Below are 18,254 nucleotides of genomic sequence, written 5' to 3'. Positions count from 1 at the left end.
GCCCCTGAGAGGCCTCATATGTTTTGAGTGCGAGTATGACCACACATTACAACTACGGTACATTGTACACACATATGTCTAATGGAAGACAGAGCACAGAAGCAGGCACAAAGCAACACCTCCCACCTCTTGCAAACCTAAAAAATTGGCACAAAACCCACATTTTCCCCATATTTCTGTGGTGGAAAGTTCTGGAATCTGCGTGGATCCACAAATTTCCACCCACCCCGCATTTCCCAAAGTCTTCCTAGAAAAATGGTACCTCACTTGTGTGGGCCGGCCTAGTGCCCGCGACAAGAAAAGGCATAAAACGCAACGTGGACACACCTCAATTTCGCAGTGAAAAATGACAATTTTTTGGCAAAGTACCTAGCTGTAGTTTTTGAACCATAACTCTGCCGGCACCTAGGGAAACCTACCAAACCCACACATTTCAGAAAACTAGACACCCAGGGGATTCCAGGAAGGTATGGCTTGCGTGGATCCCTCAACGTTTCCTTACCCAGAATCTCCTGCAAACCTCAAATGTAGCTGAAAAAATCACTTTTTTCACACATTTTTGTGTGGGAAAGTTGTGGCATCACCAGGCTGACACAAATTTCCTACCACCCAGCGTTCCCCCAGGTCTCCTGATGAAAATGATGCCTCACTCGTGCGGGAGGCCCAAGTACCCGCGACAGGCAAGGGCCCAAAACGTAGGAGGCGACATCAAAATTGTCAATTTCAAAACAACCTGGTTTTGCAAGGGGGGTACCCTGGGTTTTTGGCCCGGCGCTCGGTGGCCACCTAGGGAAACCTACCAAACCCACACATTTCTGAAAACTAGACACCCGGGGAATTCCAGGGAGGTATGGCTTGCGTGGATCCCCCAACGTTTCCTTACCCAGAATCCCCTGCAAACCTCAATTTTAGCTGAATAATTCACTTTTTTCACACATTTTTGTGTGGGAAAGTTGTGGCATCACTGGGCTGACACAAATTTCCTACCACCCAGCATTCCCCCGGGTCTCCCGATAAAAATGCTAACTCAGTCGTGTAGGAGGTCCAAGTACCCGCAACAGGCAAGAGCCCAAAACGTTGTGAGGCTACATCAAAATTGCCTATCTCAAAACCACCAGGTTTTGCAAGGGGGTCACCTGGGTTTTTGGCCTCGTGCTCGGCGGCCATCTAGGGAAACCTACCAAACCCACACATTTCTGAACACTAGACACCCGGGGGCTTCCAGGGAGGTATAGCTTGCGTGGATCCCCCAACGTTTCCTTACCCAGAATCCCCTGCAAACCTCAATTTCATCTGAAAAAATCACGTTTTTCACACATTTTAGTCTGGGAAAGTTGTGGCATCACCGGGCTCACACATTTCCGACCACCCAGCGTTCCCCCAGGTCTCCCAATACAGATGGTGTCTCACTTGTGTGGGAGGCCCAAGCACCCGCGACAGGCAAGGGCCCAAAACGTTGTGAGGCGACATCAAAATTGCCTATCTCAAACCCACCGGGTTTTGCAAGGGGGATTACCTGGGTTTTTGGCATCGTGCTCGGCGGCCATCGAGGGAAACCTACCAAATCCATACATTTCTGAAAACTAGACACCCGGGGGCTTCCAGGGGGGTATGGTTTGCATGGATCTCCCAACATTTCCTTACCCAGAATCCCCTGCAAACCTCAATTTTAGCTGAAAAAAATCACTTTTTTCACACATTTTTGTGTGGGAAATTTGTGGCCTCAGCTGGCTCACACAAATTTCCCACCACCCAATGTTCCCCCAGGTCTCGCAATAAAAATGGTGCTTCACTTGTTGTGGGAGGCCCACGTACCCGCGCTAGTCCACGCACACTGCCAGCCAAGCGCCAGACCACGCACAACGCCAGCCAAGCGCAAAATCCACGCACACCGCCAGCCAAGCACCAATCCACGCACACTGCCAGCCAAGCACCAGTCCACGCACACCGCCAGCCAAGCGCCAGTCCACGCACACCGCCAGCCAAGCGCCAGTCCATGCACACCACCAGCCAAGCGCCAGCCGACACACACCGCCATTACATTTAGGATTTTTTTATACAAAATGGAAAACACAAACAAATTGTAAATAGATACAAATCTACTAACACTAAATCTGAAACTAAATACATTGCACTAATGCCAACCTTGAAACAGAAGAAATTGTTTTAAACAATACAGACCAGGCAGTTCACTGTACCACTCATGGATGCTCCCAAAAATTCTTTTGCATGTGGTACGCTCTAAAACAAGCAGGCACACACAGCCCAGGGTTAGAAGGATACTTGGGGCAGAAAATACAAGTCTCCTTCTGCATACCTCTTCGCCAATAGACTCTACATCTCCTAGTGGGAAAGTCTTTTGAAGATGTGGGAGGAATGTAATCAAGAAAGTGCCGATCTTTCAATCGAGCCACATCCTGCACCACTCCAACTCTGGGAACACTTGCCTGTTCCACAACAACAAGGCTGCCTATCACAGACTGCTGAAACTGAACAAATGTCAACTTTGACGCAGGAGAACACTCCTTGAACACAACAAAAGCATTGAAAGTTGCTAAATTGAAGAGATGGATGGCCAACTTCTTATACCAAACGTAAGCCTTACGAATAGCAGTGTAAGGTTCCAACCTTTGAGCTACTCTGTCAACACCACCCATGTTCTTATTGTAGTCTAAAATGCACACAGGTTTGCGCACTTCAGCAATCTTACCCCAAAGAGGCACAGGTGAAGTACTCTCATCATGGATGGTAGTCAGCATGTACACATCCCTCCTGTCCACAAATTTCACAGCTAGTAGTTCATCACTACGCAAGGAACTGCACTGTCCCCTCTGAACTTTTTTGCAAACAAGCTCTTTTGGATAACCTTTACGGTTAGAGCGGATTGTGCCACAAGCAAAATTGTCCACTTTGAACAATTCCTTAAACAATTGCACAGCAGTGTAGATGTTATCAAGGTACAAATGGTGGCCTCTGTTAAACAGTCCTCTAGCAAGATCCCACACAATTTTCTCTGAAACTCCAAAAGTGGACGGACAACCAGGGGGGTCAATAGTGGAATCCCTACCAGTGTACATACGGAAATTAAAAACATATCCTGTCCTACTCTCAGACAACATATGCAGCTTAATTCCATAGTGTGCCCTCTTGCTAGGGATGTACTGCCTAAAAACCAAATGGCCCTTGAACAAGACCAAAGACTCATCAACAGATATTTCTTTCCCTGGAGTATAGATCTCTGAAAATCGATCTACAAAGTGATCAAGAACAGGCCGAATCTTAAAAAGACGGTCACAATCAGGGTGATCTCGTGGCAACGCCAAAGAATTATCAACACAATTCGGCATCCGTAGCAAAAGTAAATACCGATCACGAGTCATAACTGCAGGAAATATGGCTGTTGCCATCAAGGGACTGGTAGACCAATTTGAAGCCATGGACGGCTTCCTTATCAAACCCAGCAATAAAGTCAAACCCAAAAACTTTTTTATCTCTTCCAGATTTGTGGGAGTCCACCGGGTAGCTCTAGAGTGGCGACTAAGTTTGTCACTGTTGTCCCTCAAAAACTGTTCAGCATACAAATGAGTCTGCTCAACAATCTCACCCAAAAATACATCATCCATAAACAACTGAAAAAACTGTATAGGCAAAAAAAATTCACAATCCACTCTACACCCTGTGTCACCGCTAAAGGCAGGCAACACCGGCTGCACCATGTTTGGATCAACCCAGAGTCCAGCACTTCCAGTAGAAGCCTAGCAGCCTCAGGCTGCAATCCAGATGCCTCTTGCACCATTGGCACAGCAGTATCCTCCTCTAAAACAGGCACTTCATCCGCACTGAGAGTAGCTTCATCCACACCAAGAGTAGCTTTATCTGCACTGAGAGTACCTTCATCATCCGATGATTCCACGTGGAGAGAAAACTCACTGCCTGAATCTTCCCCTGCCTCCTCTCCCTCAGACGCACTGTCAGTCTCATAATCCTGCTCAGAGGAAGATTCAAGAAGCATACCAACCACCTGCTGAGCAGTCATTCTACGGCTAGCCATAATGCATACTAATAAAGGTAACTTGTCAAACAAGTCAACAACAACAAACACTTTGTAAAATAAGTAATAAACAAATTGCACCTTTATCAGAAATATCTATATACTCCAAAACGATATCCCTCACTTGCCAGAAGCAACTAAACTCACCACCACCTACTCTGCACAGACACAGTATGGATCAACAATATCCCACTAAAAAAAGTAAGAGAAAAGAAAATTACACATAAGACAATGCAAAACACATCGCAAAGAATTTCATGCTCAAAACACTAACTAAATATGCTGCCATTATGACACCACTTACAAAAAAATTCATTCATACATGACAATAATACTCATTTGGAGTAAATACAACAAAAAAGTTTTTCTTACCAAAAAAATGCAACTACGCAAAACTGCAGAACAACCACTGTCAAAACCGCAAACAGGAATCAAAAGCTTTACACTAGAATAAAATGGAGAAAAAAAATTACAATCACATATGCAAATAATGCACCAGTCCACACACAATCCACCAGCCAAGCTAAGGGGTAGGTGGGCCTAAGAGTATAAACAAAATATTCACCCCAGTAAAAGGGGATCAACCCTTGCCCTTGAGACCACTCCCCAACACAAACAATAAAAAAACCCTGGTGTCTAGTGGCTTCTGTCCCCCTTGGGGGCAGATGGGCCTAAAAACATACTGCTATTCTTCCACCCAAAGAGGGCAGAAATGGCCACAATCATCCTCCCATAAAGGGGAGTGACCCTTGTCCAAGGGGCCGCTCCTCAACAAAAAAAAGAAAACCTGGTGGCCTAGTGGCCCTACAAAAAACCAAATCAGCCGATCTGCCCCTCAGGGTGGCAGAAACGGGCAAATTAATGCTCCCCTGGTGGTCTAGTGGACCCAATTAAAAAAAATGGTGAGATCTACCCACCAGACACAGCCACAAACATTGCCCTCAAAGGAGAGCGACCCTTGACCAAGGGGTCACTCGTCACAAATAAATCCCTGGTGGTCTAATGGGCCCAATATAAAAAAATGGTGAAATCTGCCCCCCCCCATGGGGGCAGACAGCCACAAACAATGCCCCCAAGGGGGAGTGACCCTTGCCCAAGGGGCCACTCCCCACAAACAAATCCCTGGTGGTCTAGTGGGCCTACTTTTAAAAAACATGGCGATCTGGCTCACTGAGGGGCAGACACAGCCACAAATATTGCCACCAAAGGAGAGCGACCCTTGCCCAAAGGGTCACTCTCCACAAATAACTCCCTGGTGGCCTAGTGGGCCCTAGATTAAAAAATGGCGAAATCTGCCCCCCCATGGGGGCTGACAGCCAAAAACATTGCCCAAGGGGCCACTCCCCACTAAATACTCCCTGGTGGTCCAGTGGGCCGTTTTTTTTTTAAATTAGGGGCAGACAAAGCCAAAATTATTACCCCCATAATGGGAGCGACCCTTGCCTAAGGGGCCGCTCCCCCAAACAACAAAACTGACTCGCATTTAAAAAAAAAAAAAATCCCTGGGTCTAGTGAGCATTCCTGCTGCACGATCGCACGATCGTGCAGCAGGAATGCACAAAAGAGACATCGGGGGAAAGGAAACCCCTTTCCTTTCCTCCAATGCCTCTTTTGGATAAATCCCCCCCTCTCCAGCCCCAAAACATGCCTGTTTGTTCCCCGACACGCTGCAACCAAATGGCTTCCTGCATGTTGGGGAACACAGGGAAACCTCCAATGACGTAATTGATGACGTACGGGGGGTAGGGGAAGGCAGGAGAAGGGCTTCCCTGGTAAAATTACCTGGATCAGCGTCCCGCGGGGGAGCGCCAGCGCTTCCCCCATGGGTAGGTGTCATGACGAGCTGTAATTGTCATGAGCACACGCCCACTGTGTGCCATGACAAGTCCAGCTCGTCATGAGCACCCAAGGGGTTAAGTGTTGATCTGCATGAATGTCTGACCACACCTATACGCAACACAGGCACCCTTGCACCATGGTTCAAAAGGAGCCTGCATTGGGCATAGGAGACCAAAATGGCACAGGTGCAGGGGAAAAGGCAGTCATGCTTTCTATTCTATTAGATGCAGCACATTCCTGCCCTTTGGCTTTCACACATAGCAGTGCAGTAGGGTGACTTTCTGTGCTGCACTGTGTGGCCATGGTCAAATTATGCCCCTCACAGGACATTCGGGGAGCAATACTGTGACCATATGTATCCGGCTACCATCAGCATTATGATATGCAGCATACACACTGAGTCATAATACACTGTTTGGTTCTACACTCCCTTTGGATTGTACCACTGTATGAAGTTGAACACACACTACCAGAATACACACATTTACCATGTGTTCACTGTATCACATTTGAACCTATGTGTTGTGTATGTCTTGCACAGGAACATCTATTTTGTACATCACACATCCATATTCCCAGTTCCCCTTTGGATATATACCAGGTTTGGTGGAACAAACAACTATATAGTTCTAACCTCAGGGCAGGCTGGGGCGACGTCAACTCCCCACTTTAGCAGCTACAGGGTGAATGGATAGATAGATAGATAGATAGATAGATAGATAGATAGATAGATAGATAGATAGATAGATAGATAGATAGATAGATAGATAGATAGATAGATAGATAGATAGATAGATAGATAGATAGATATTTTATTTTATGTTAATTGCATTTCTTGAGCGCATGGTTACCCAAGGGTGGCCTGGTTACTGTCTGTCCAAATTCCAGAGTATGTATTGGCCTACATGGTAAACAACCAGGTTTTAAGCCCCTCCTAAATGTCAGCAGTTCTGTGGTGCTTCTGAGGTGAAAAGGAAGCTCATTCCATGCCCGAGCGGCAGAGGTGACAAAGCTTCTACCACCCCAGTTAGCTTTTTTAGCTAGCGGTACAAGCCCCCTTTTTGCTTCAGCAGAACTAAGGGCTCTTCTGGGCATGTACCATTGGAAACACCATTGCAGGTAGTCTGGTCCTGTTCTGTGAAGGGCTTTGAAAACCGTACACAGGGATTTGAAATTAACCCGTTGTTTCACAGGGAGCCAGTGTAGCCTTTCTATTTCTTTTTTAAAAGAAACAAATTTTGGTGTCCCAGTCAGCAGTCTAGCTGCTGCATTTTGTACTAGTTGAAGCTTGTTTAGGTATTTCCTTTGAACATAAAGTTAAAGACTATTACAATAGTCCACATGCGATAGGATTAAAGATGATATCTCTATCCTTTGACAGTCTGCTGGTAGGAATGATTTTATTTTGTTTATCATTCTGAGAAGATGGAAACTGGAAGATGTCACCGCATTTACCTGGTCCCCAAAGGAGAGTTTATTGTCAACTATGACACCCAGATTTTTCACTTTCCTAGCGTCCCTATCTCATCCGGCCACCAGTCCGAGGTCCAAAAGTTGGCATTGTTTCCAAAAATGAGGGCGTCTGTTTTGCTGAAATTTAACTTCAAACAGTTAGTCATCATCCAGGAGTTTATTGCTTTCATGCAATTATGGAACCTTTTCCCTTTCTCTGCCGCCTGTTCCAGGCGTAGTGAAACCACTATTTGCATGTCATCGGCGTAGGATGTCAGCTGAAATCCAAAGGATCTGATCACCGCTGCTAGAGGTGCCACATATTCGTTAAAAAGGGTCGGTATAAGGAAGGAGCCCTGTGGTACTTCACATGGGAGGTAGAAAGGTTTAGAGCAGGTGGCTTTATCTAGGTCCACTGTTTGAATTGTTTCTGTGGGGACCGGTATGTCACACATCCGCAACATCATGGAGGCATACCGGCGTGACACCAGGGAGATCAGCCTGGTAGTGGTGACCCTCACAGAGATCAAAAACCAGCAGGCCGAGCAACACGCCAGTCAACAACAACACCAAGGATCAAGACACATGTAGACAGACGGTCCATCAGAACATCATGGTGGATCGTATTGAAGGCCGTGGGAGGTCTAACATAATTAGTGCAGCCAGGCCTCCTTGGTACAAGGCTTCTCTTAGTTCTTCTGTAGCTTTCAGCAGAGCCGACTCCATGCTATGACCTGCTCTGCAACAATATTGAATGGGGTCTAGTATGTTATTAGCGTGGAGGAATGTGCTGAGTTGGGTGTTCATAGTTCGGTTTACCAAATTTGCAGGAAAGGGTAGACGAGAGGGCGGTCGGTAGTTATTTGGGTCCTTAGGATCAAGATTTGGCTTCATTAGCAGCGGGTAAATTGACACTATTTTCCATCTTTTAGGGAACTGCCCGGAATCATAGGGTTAAATATGAGGGTTAAAACTGTACCTATAATTTCAGGGACAAGTTTAATCACCGGGACTGGGCAGGGATCGTAGGGGTATCCCGATGTAATAGAGGCAAGGAGTTTTATTGTGTCCGACTTCTCCAGTAGTGAAAAGATGTTAAAAGTTGGTTGTGACTCGGTTATGGTGCTTGCCAACAGGGCTGAAACTCCTGTGTCTTCTCCTTGGGGAGCCAAAAAGTGGATAAAATAACTTCCACCTTCTGTAAAAAGAAGGTGGCGATTTCCTCACAAAGTTCCTGGCTGCTTTGAATTGTTTGGTTGGAGAGGGTAGCCAGGTTGGCTACTGTCCTGAAGAGTACTTTTGAGGATGATTTTGCTTCTAAAATTTGATCTGTAAAAAAGACCTTTTTCGTGTTAAAGAGTAGCTTTTTGTAAAGAGTGAGACTCTGCTTGTAAAATTCTTTATCTACCTCATTGTAGCCTTTCCTCCAGCGGCGTTCTAAGCGCTTACATGCATACTTTTGCTTCCGCAGGTCTTCAGAGAACCAGGGGGCTGAGGGCTGGGAACGTTTGGGGGCCCAAAGTTTTGCCAGGGCTAAATTACGACATGCTGTATCAACCCAGTCTGTATAGCTGGCTGTGGCTTCATCCACTACGGCGGGAAGAGCGGGGGCCGTTTCCCTAAGAAGTTCTTCGAGTACTGGGCTCTTGATTTCCTTCCAGGCTCTTGTTACTACCTCTTTTTTTGACTCCTTCCTTGCCATGATGGGGGTTTGAGGATGTAAGTTCAAATTGAATAGCAGCATGGTCTGACCAAGTAAGTGGCAGCACCTCCGTACAAATCAGTTTTGGGTTATTGGAGAAGATCCCATCTAAGGTATGGCCTGCAAAATGAGTGGGGCTCTCTACCAGTTGCTTGAGATCACAACTATTCATCACCTCCAACAAACTGATCGCATCTGGGTCAGAGAGTGCTTCTAGATGGAAGTTGAAATCCCCAAGGATCGTAAAGGAATCCGAGCAGAGCCCATACTCTAATAGCGTACTGAGTACCTCTATGAAAACATTTCTAGGGCCTGGAGGTTGATAGAGAAGGATGCCCTTGAAGGAGTTGAAATGATAGATGTAGAAATTGAACGAGAGCGCTTCACAAGTTGAGTTGGAAGCTGTTATGAAGGAGGAGTGTAAGGAGCTGTGGTACATAACTGCCAATCCTCCCCCTCTTCTAAGCGGTCTGTCTTGAGCATAACATAAGAACCCAGGAGGTGTAGCTTTTGGCAGGTCCGGCCCTGCCGCCTTGTTTGACCAGGATTCTGTAATAAAAGCAATTTTTATATTATGCTCCTCAATAAGGAGAGCACGCTCTGTACTGTGTTTAACCAAAGACCTGGTGTTGAGCAGGAGACAGCGCAAGGGATCAACCTCTGCTCTTTTATTAGTAGTCCCTCCCTTAGCTTTGGATGATTTAATCGGGTGAAATAGGATGTGGGGGAGTCTTAGGTTACAATTGGGACAGGTTAGTAGCATTTTGCAAAGAATTGCCTGAGGATTTATGCACAGACAGGTAGTGTCTTTACCTTTAGAGTTCAAGGCAAGAAGATTCTCCCTTGAGTAGCTTATGAAATCTGGCTTCTGAGAGCCAGGGGGACTGGCCCTGAGCCCGCTCCGAGCATGGACGGGTGCAGACGGGCTTGCCTTTGGCGCGTCTTCGGTAGATAGATAGATAGATAGATAGATAGATAGATAGATAGATAGATAGATAGATAGATAGATAGATAGATAGATAGATAGATAGATAGATAGATAGATAGATAGATAGATAGATAGATAGATAGATAGATAGATAGATAGATAGATACATAGATACATAGATACATAGATACATAGATACATAGATAGATAGATACACAGATAGATACATAGATAGGTTTGTGTTATAGCCTCACTGTGTTATTTAATACTACCCAGCCGAGCTGTCTCCTGCTGCTCAGCCAGAGTGACAGATGGTAACGGAATGTTGATGTGAATGTGATGAATGGAATGCCTGGGTGCCTGTGGGAATGAGTGGTGACAGTTGGAGATGGGCTGAGCAGCATGGAGGCTGCTCCTGGTGGGGCTGGTAACAGGGCTGATGTAAGAGCTGAAATAGAGCTGGAATGGACTGATGTACATATTACCTGGAACCAATAAAGAAGTCTTCAAACTCTATATGGCTTCCTGTGTCAACCTCTGTGTAAGGACACAACATTATTTTGGCGATGAGTGGACCAGGACTCAAGCGTATTTAAGGATGGTACAGAAACCAAGAGAAACTAAAAGAGACTACAGAAACAAAGAGACTACAAGAAATAAGACAGAAGAAATCGAGCGTAACAAAGTTAAGAGCGTCTTGTTTGGAGCAACAGGCAAGCCAGCCCCACCAGTGTCCTTGTCAACGGATGGCCCCTACAACCATTGCCCAGCCTGGACATGCTTCATTCATCATAAAAAAGGTACTTGATGTCAGTGTGTAGGTGGTGTAATGCACACAACTATGATATGTGGGTGATCAAGCCACATCGATTTGTGAGATCTACAAAGAGTGGATGACTGAAGATTACAGCTCAAGTTTCCCAAAGCAATCTTTATGTTAACTTTGGAAGTGTTCTTTCATTGTTACTGCCACTGCCCTGGATCAAGAAGTCTCTTCAACCGAACAGAATGGGAATTTTAGTGTCTCTGACTTTCATTTGTGGCATTTTTAAATTAATGCCAACGTGAGTTCGTCCAAAGGGCCACTCAGGACCGAAGTGACTCTACTCATTTGGTGCTTTGTAGAACAATTGAGGGGCATTTTCATAAGGATCTATCGCCGAGTCAACGGCACTTTATCGCAGCCAAAGTAGCGATAAACCTATTGCCCCAATCACAAGCTGATGTTAACATCCCACAGCACCAGTTTACCCACGATAGCAGCTGCAAAAAACATCGCCACAGGTGACCCCCGCAACTATCGCTTATGAGATGCAGAGTAGGCATTCCTGTGCCAAAAGCCGCGACAACACCACTCCACAACATTCACAACGACCAGCCAGAACTGCGATAAGAACACAAAACAGGCCATAAGGCGCATTAGCAGCAGGAAAATAACACTTGCTCTGACCTGGTGCAAAGTCGGACCACAGCCTGCACCACAAATGGGAGCCCAGCCCAGAGCCACACCTGAAGAACAACAGATGCACCTGGGCAAATGAACATGCAGCCCGGAGGGCCGAAAGGGCAACAACACCCACCACCACCACCCCCAGGACCCCCCTCCCCGGCACCCCCCGACCAAAGACATGTCACATCAACTACAACGAAACATACAAAATAATCTGCATGATGTTGCACAATCACAACTGGTGACATGCATGTGTCGTCACAAAAATGAGCATCACACATTCACTTTTGAAGCACCAAATGAAACTTTATTAAAATGAACACTGAAATGAAATGAAGACACATGATGGCTCCCCTCGAGACAATCCGTAGGTCACAGTCTGCAAAACAAAAATCATGATGAGAAGGTGTGCCCTGTGCACATCAAAGGACAGAGAGTGAAGGAGAGAGAGAGGAAGAGAGGGAGAGAGAGAGCTAAGAAGAGAGGGGGAGAGAGAGAGAAGAAGAGAGGGGGAGAGAGAGAGAGTTGTTGATGGAACACCAGCAACAACTGTTCGTCACCTCCAACGTGTCATTGGGCACTAGATATGGAATATGGCGGGACATCGTGGACAAGGTGAATGCCGTCGGAGAGCACAAAAGGACAATGGACGAGGTCAAGAGGCGATGGAATGACATCAAGCGAAAGACCAAGGAGAAACTCACAGCCAAAAAGAAGACAGCAATGCAGACTGGAGGTGGGGGCCCAGCGCCACAGCTCGTGCTGGATGACATGGAGGAGCTGGTGTCGACAGTCATCAGTGTGGATACTGTGGCTGGAGTCAGGGGACCAGACACTGCTCGACAGGACACAACAAAACTGCAACAGGGTGAGTGACCAACAGGTACTGGGGGGACAGGTGGGGATGGCCACGATCACACACATGCACAATCAAGCAGAGCACAGTCCACACCCTCAATGGCTCTGGTTCATCGCCCAGATCTGAAGACTGTCACAATGTACAATGCCATGCTGTCTGAATGTCAACATGTACCATGCGGCTACATACATGTGGACACATTGCAATACACCATATCCTCTTTACATTGCAGGGCCACTGTCAACACCCCCTGCAGAGCAGTTCCAGCCACTCTTCACTGATGACGAAGAGGACAACCCCAGCATGGACGCACAAGCCCTCCTAGACATCATTGACATCATCTGCGACTCACCTCCAGGATCAGGGCTGCCCAGCTGCATGGAGGAGAATCCACCCACCACCCAAACCACCCAGCAGGAGGCACCCACGGCCTGGCAGTCTCGCAAGACCCCCAGGAACAGCACAAGGCCTTCCAACGCCATGTGCTGGAGGGCAAGAGGGAGACGGCTGAGCAGGTGCGGATGGGGTTCGACCTCATGGCTTCCAAACTGGACGCCATCCATGGGTGTCTACGCCTGCTCCATGGTCTCCAACGAGCCCTGACTGACATCGCTGGAGTCATGACGCGGAGAGAAGAACACCTGTCCTCTCAGAGGGGCTCCAGCGATACCAGCCGTGAGCTGGCACACATGCGGAGGCTCATGGAGGACATGGTGCGGATGGAGGTGGAAAGGATGGCAGCCACCTCTGCACACCAACGAAATGTAGCTGGGATCTACCATGCCCTGCAGATCCTCATCATGGCATTGCTGCCACAAGGCGTGGCGATGATGAATGTTGCTGCCCCAACACATCCACATCTTCGCCCCCTGGTGTGCCATTGCCTCACAGTGCGGCAGATGTATCCACTCCGACACCTGATGTATCAGTGGCACATAGTGCCTCAGCCGGTACTGCAACACCCACAGGTGGGGAAGAGCACACATCTGGGGACGAGGATGTGGATGGGTTTGTGATCAGGAGGCACTAGCATTCATTTCCACCACCTGGCCTGTTTCTGCTTGGTGCCGCACATGGCCCTTGACCTTCCACTGACCCCCGATACATTCCGATGCACTCACCTTGGACAGCAACATGGACTTCCATATCCTGTTTGATGTCCAATGACACGGCGACCAGACTGCGAACTGTACCCTTCCTCTTCCGCAGTACTTGTCATCCCTGGATGGACTCTGGCTGGCCCTCCATGGGCCCATATTGTGTAGTGTGCTTGGCATTGCCCTGTACCGCTCCAGCTGCAAAACTGCATTGGATGTGCAATAAACATCCAGTAACACCATGCTGTGTTATGTCTTTCATCATTCTTGTATGAATGTGATGATGAATGTAGGGACAGTGATTTCCCTTGCGTCAATGATGCTCATCCTGTGGGATGCCAGTCAGAGGGTGCTACATTGCATATTGTGTACCGGGTGCAATAGGGACACAGACATCAGTCACTTCCATGTTCGGACATGGACTGGACCACGCTCAGAGCCCACAAGTCATTGTTGCAAGCCCTGGGGTGGTCTGGTGTATGGCAGGACAGACCACTCTGCTTACGCTCCGAGGTGGGGGGCCTCATTGCTACTCTTCGCAGATGTACTCGCTGGTGGTGTGCAGGTCACTGGTCTAGTTGACAGCATGTCACAGCCACTCCCTGAGGGCAGGTTTGCACACACACCACACCCATCCGTCACAGGCGTCCCAGGCCATGGGACTCCACCAACATAAGGGGCCGACGACGTCACATTCCCCTCTTCTGGTGGTGACTGGATGACGGACGCTCCACGGTTCTCAATCATAAAGGGCCCATGAGTTGTTGCGCACAGGGTTAGTGGCACCCGAGGCCTTGCGGCCGTCATGGGCCTACCACCACGTGGAGCTGGCTGGGGTTGCACAGGGTTAGTGGCACCCCGCCATGGGACGGTGACTTTGGGTGCACTGAGGCAGGGTCATCTTAAGTGCTTAGCGGGTGTGCAGCCTGCGATGATGCCCCGTCCCGGCAGTCCGGACTGCTCAGGTTTGCCCTGCTGGACCGCAGTGTAGGCCAGAGCCAGTGGGCAGCTCAGGCCTACCGCCACAAGGCGTCACTTCCGGGATCACAGAGTTAGTGGCACTTGTTGGGCTGAGCGGGTGTGCAGCCTGCGATGAGGCCAGAAGCACTGGTATGCCCTTTACCATGAGGTAATCAAGACCCAGCACCAAAGGTGAGACCTAGTGGCCTGCGGATTGGGGCTGCATGATGCGGAGGGTGCCATGTCTGCGGGCCCAGGCTTGTGGCTTGCAGCGGCACGTGGTTTGACCGCTTGTCTGCACGCTGGTGGTGGAAGGTGAGCAGTGAGGCCTGGGTGTGCATGGGCAGGCATGCTCCGATGGGCGGCGGGAGGGGCTGGGGTGCCTCTACCTGGGTGTGCATGGGCGGGCATGCTCTGATGGGTGGCGGGAGGGGCTGGGGTGCCTCTGCCTGGTTGTGCATGGGCGGGCAGGCGATGTTGTCTTGTGCAATTGTGTGTACTGTGCCAATCATGTATCTGGACTCTGTTTCAGATGATGGGTCTGTCTCAGATGTGTGACCTGGTGAACTGCAATACATACCGGCAAGTGGTTGAAGACACATTGGTGGCAGCAGGTGAGCAGTGTGGCCTGGGTTTGCAGGGGCGGCACTCTCTTTCTCTCTCCCCCTCTCTTCTTCTCACTCTCTCTCTCCCCCTTTCTTCTTATCTCTCTCTCTCCCTCTCTTCTTCTCTCTCTCTCTCTCCCCCTCTCTTCTTCTCTCTCTCTCTCTCCCCCTCTCTTCTTCTCTCTCTCTCTCTCTCTCTCCCCCTCTCTTCTTAGCTCTCTCTCTTCCTCTCTTCCTCGCTCTCTCCTTCAGTCTCTCTCTGTCCTTTGATGTGCAGAGGACACACCTTCTCATCATAATTTTTGTTTTGCAGACTATGACCTATGGATTGTCTCGAGGGGAGCCGCCAAGTTTCATTTGGTGCTTCGAAAGTGAACCTCCGTGACTAGGATCCTGTTCACCTGCGGACTGAACTTCGTCTTCCTCTTCTTATCCTTGCCCTTCCCTGTCCCAGAGGTCCTGGGCTGGTCGTCAGGGGTGCTTGTGGGGTTGCACTCGTCCTCTGTGCCTGCTCCGTCTGCCTCTATGGTGCTTGGGTGTTGGTCAGTTTGTATTTGGGTGTTTGGGTGTTTTTTCTACTTTTATGGTGATTTTTCCCACCTTCCAGGTGTGTGTTGCAGGTCTGGCGCTGCTTATCGCTGATTTCCTCATTGCGCTTTGGCCCATCGCAGGTTTTTCGCGTTGGGGTTTGTGTTTTTATCTCCGTTGAGGTGGTTGTATCGCGGGCATTAGCTGCGGATTCGGCAAACTATCGCATGGGGCCACCTTGTGAATTCCACGTTGACACAAGGTTATTTTCCTGCGATAGGCTTCGATGTGTAAAGTTGCGTTAACATTTTTTGGTGATGTTTAGCACAGGTTCTTGTGAATATACCCCTGAGTGTGCATGCAGTGGGTTTGAGAAGTGTCCCTTTTGTGACTGATTTTTACATTGGAGCTGTTTTGCCCTTCACATTATCTGGGACAGCGTGCGATCAAATGATCAACTTGTTTTGGCAGCGTTTGGGGGCAATGACAGGTGAAACAAGTTTTGACTTTTATTTGATTCGTCAATTCATACTTCATGACAGTGGGCGTTATTAAACCGCCATGTTGTGGTTTAAAAAACATGACACAAGCTCAACATAGCGCGCATTCACTCAACGTTCAAGGATCAGCGCGCGTAACCTTACCTGAGGTGCCTTCGTGGGATCATTCATCTCGTCATTGTTCTACGTAGCCTGTCCTGCTGATGGATGCTTTCCAGCTTCAGCGTGCCGTGAGCCATACGGCACAACGTAGACGATGTGCCGCCATGTTTTGGTTGGCTGCCTCTGTTTTCCTTCAATTTGCCAACCACGTCTTCAGCACAAGTGCGGTGTCTTCTGCGTTCCTCTTTGTTGGATTTCCTGCACCACACAAGCAAAGGCTGCGGGGACGTGGTTGTTGTGGTCGTTATCGATGGATTGTTGCTGTGACGGAGTTTCGAGTGGATGGTTGGCGAGTGGCATCTATTGATGGACTGGTGCGGCACGGTAGAGCTCAAGACTGGGAGCTTGTTTCTTTTTCTGCTTTTTCCTGCTGCACATGGTTATGGGCTCTACAGTTTTGGTGTGTTGCCAGCCGGACTCGTTGTGGGCTTCAAGAATAAGAAAAGGTATTTTTCTTTATTGACTCTCGCCTGCCAGCAACTTAATTTTATATACCAAGCTTCATGAGGAGTCACGGGGAAGAAAAGACACAAGAGACAATTCTTAGGTGCATATCTTTCTGGGTACTAATTTGGGGGTTAAAGTCTTATTTGGTTAATTTTGAGATGCATGAAGGTACTCAGTGCACAGTTGTGGAGCAGCCACTTTGTTCTTCAAGGTGTCATAAGCCCTGCAGTTTATGAGGATGCCAGTTTTTGGGTATTGTAATTGCCTGAGGCGAATTATGAGCAGATTTTAGTATATAGCATTGGAACTATTTGGTTATTTTTCAAAGTGTTGTTTGTGGACTTGCTTACATTTTTACAGCAAAGATACCACAATGAATGGCAGTTTTCCTAGGTCTCCTACAGGTTATTCTTGTGTGGAAATAAATTTGTCAAGTGTGTGGCAATAGTGTGAGTATTCAGGTGAGAGGTCACTCACCTGCGTGGGGTACAGTTTAGAAATGTTCTACAGTTAATTGAATATTATTTGTATGACTGTGTGTCGTGATGCCACAGTTTACGTTTTATTACATATGGGTGGCAGTGTGTTTTAGTGGGTGGCTGTCACATTTTTATCCCTTACATGAGGTATGGGTTTGGGTTACAGTTCCATTTTCACATTTTACAGTTAATGACCTCTACATGGGGGTATGTTTATGGGTGAGTTCTCATATACACTGTTTTTGATGTTAACCTTACACAATGTTGGGTTTTGGCCCCATTTACATTTTGTACAGTACAAGGGTACTTCCCTACATAGGGTGTGTGGTTATGGGTATTAGCCCCATTTTCACTTTGTGTTTGTCGTTTTGCGCTACACGTTTGGTCTACTATATGGATCTTATGTGTTTGTAAGTCGCTTTACGCTGTACGTCCTGTCATGTTGTGTGTAGGTCGCCCTGCACCTCACGTGTTGTCCTGTGTAAGTCGCCTCCTGCTTCAGATGTTGTTGTGTGTATGTCGCCCTGCGCCTCACTGTGTGTACCCTCTGTGTTGTTCACTTTGTGGAACATTTTGTTGTGTTGGTTTCACCCTTGTTGTCTGTTATTGGCCTTGAGTGTTGGTCTTGGGGTGTAGTCCACCCTTCACTACATTTTTTGTAATTGCTTTTTAGGAAGGATAGGGCTATTGCTTGCTGTTTATTTATTACTGCTTGACAATATTTTTCCTTCCTTCAGGAACGCAGTGTTTCTACTCTGGCAAAGTTGCTTTTAATTTTGCTTCCCTGAGTTTTAACCTTTTCTGTGATTGTATATTTTATTGCCATGTCTATGGTTATTTTCTTGTTTCTTCACACTTTCTATTTTCTACTATAAGGAAAGGGATAATGTTATATCCTCACTGTGTTATTTAATACTACCCAGCCTAGCTTTCTCCTGCTGCTCAGCCAGAGTGAGAAATGGTAACGGAATGTTGGTGTGAATGCGATGAACGGAATGCCTGGGTGCCTGAGGGGATGAGTGGTGACAGTTGGAGATGGGAGTGTTTTGGGAAAAGTAAATAAAAATCGTTTCATATATTCAAGTATAATCCAGGGATAAATAAAAAATCCAACTGGAGAAAAAGAAAAATTGGATCCATGGTGCCAGAGGTACTTTGTTTTTGTATATAGTTTAAAATTCCCACCTCTGCACTC

The sequence above is a fragment of the Triturus cristatus genome, chromosome 9, assembly GCF_964204655.1.
Source record: "Triturus cristatus chromosome 9, aTriCri1.1, whole genome shotgun sequence".
In the NCBI taxonomy this organism is placed as follows: domain Eukaryota; kingdom Metazoa; phylum Chordata; class Amphibia; order Caudata; family Salamandridae; genus Triturus; species Triturus cristatus.
The sequence above is the reverse complement of the archived record's forward strand: the minus strand, read 5'-3'. Positions refer to the sequence as shown.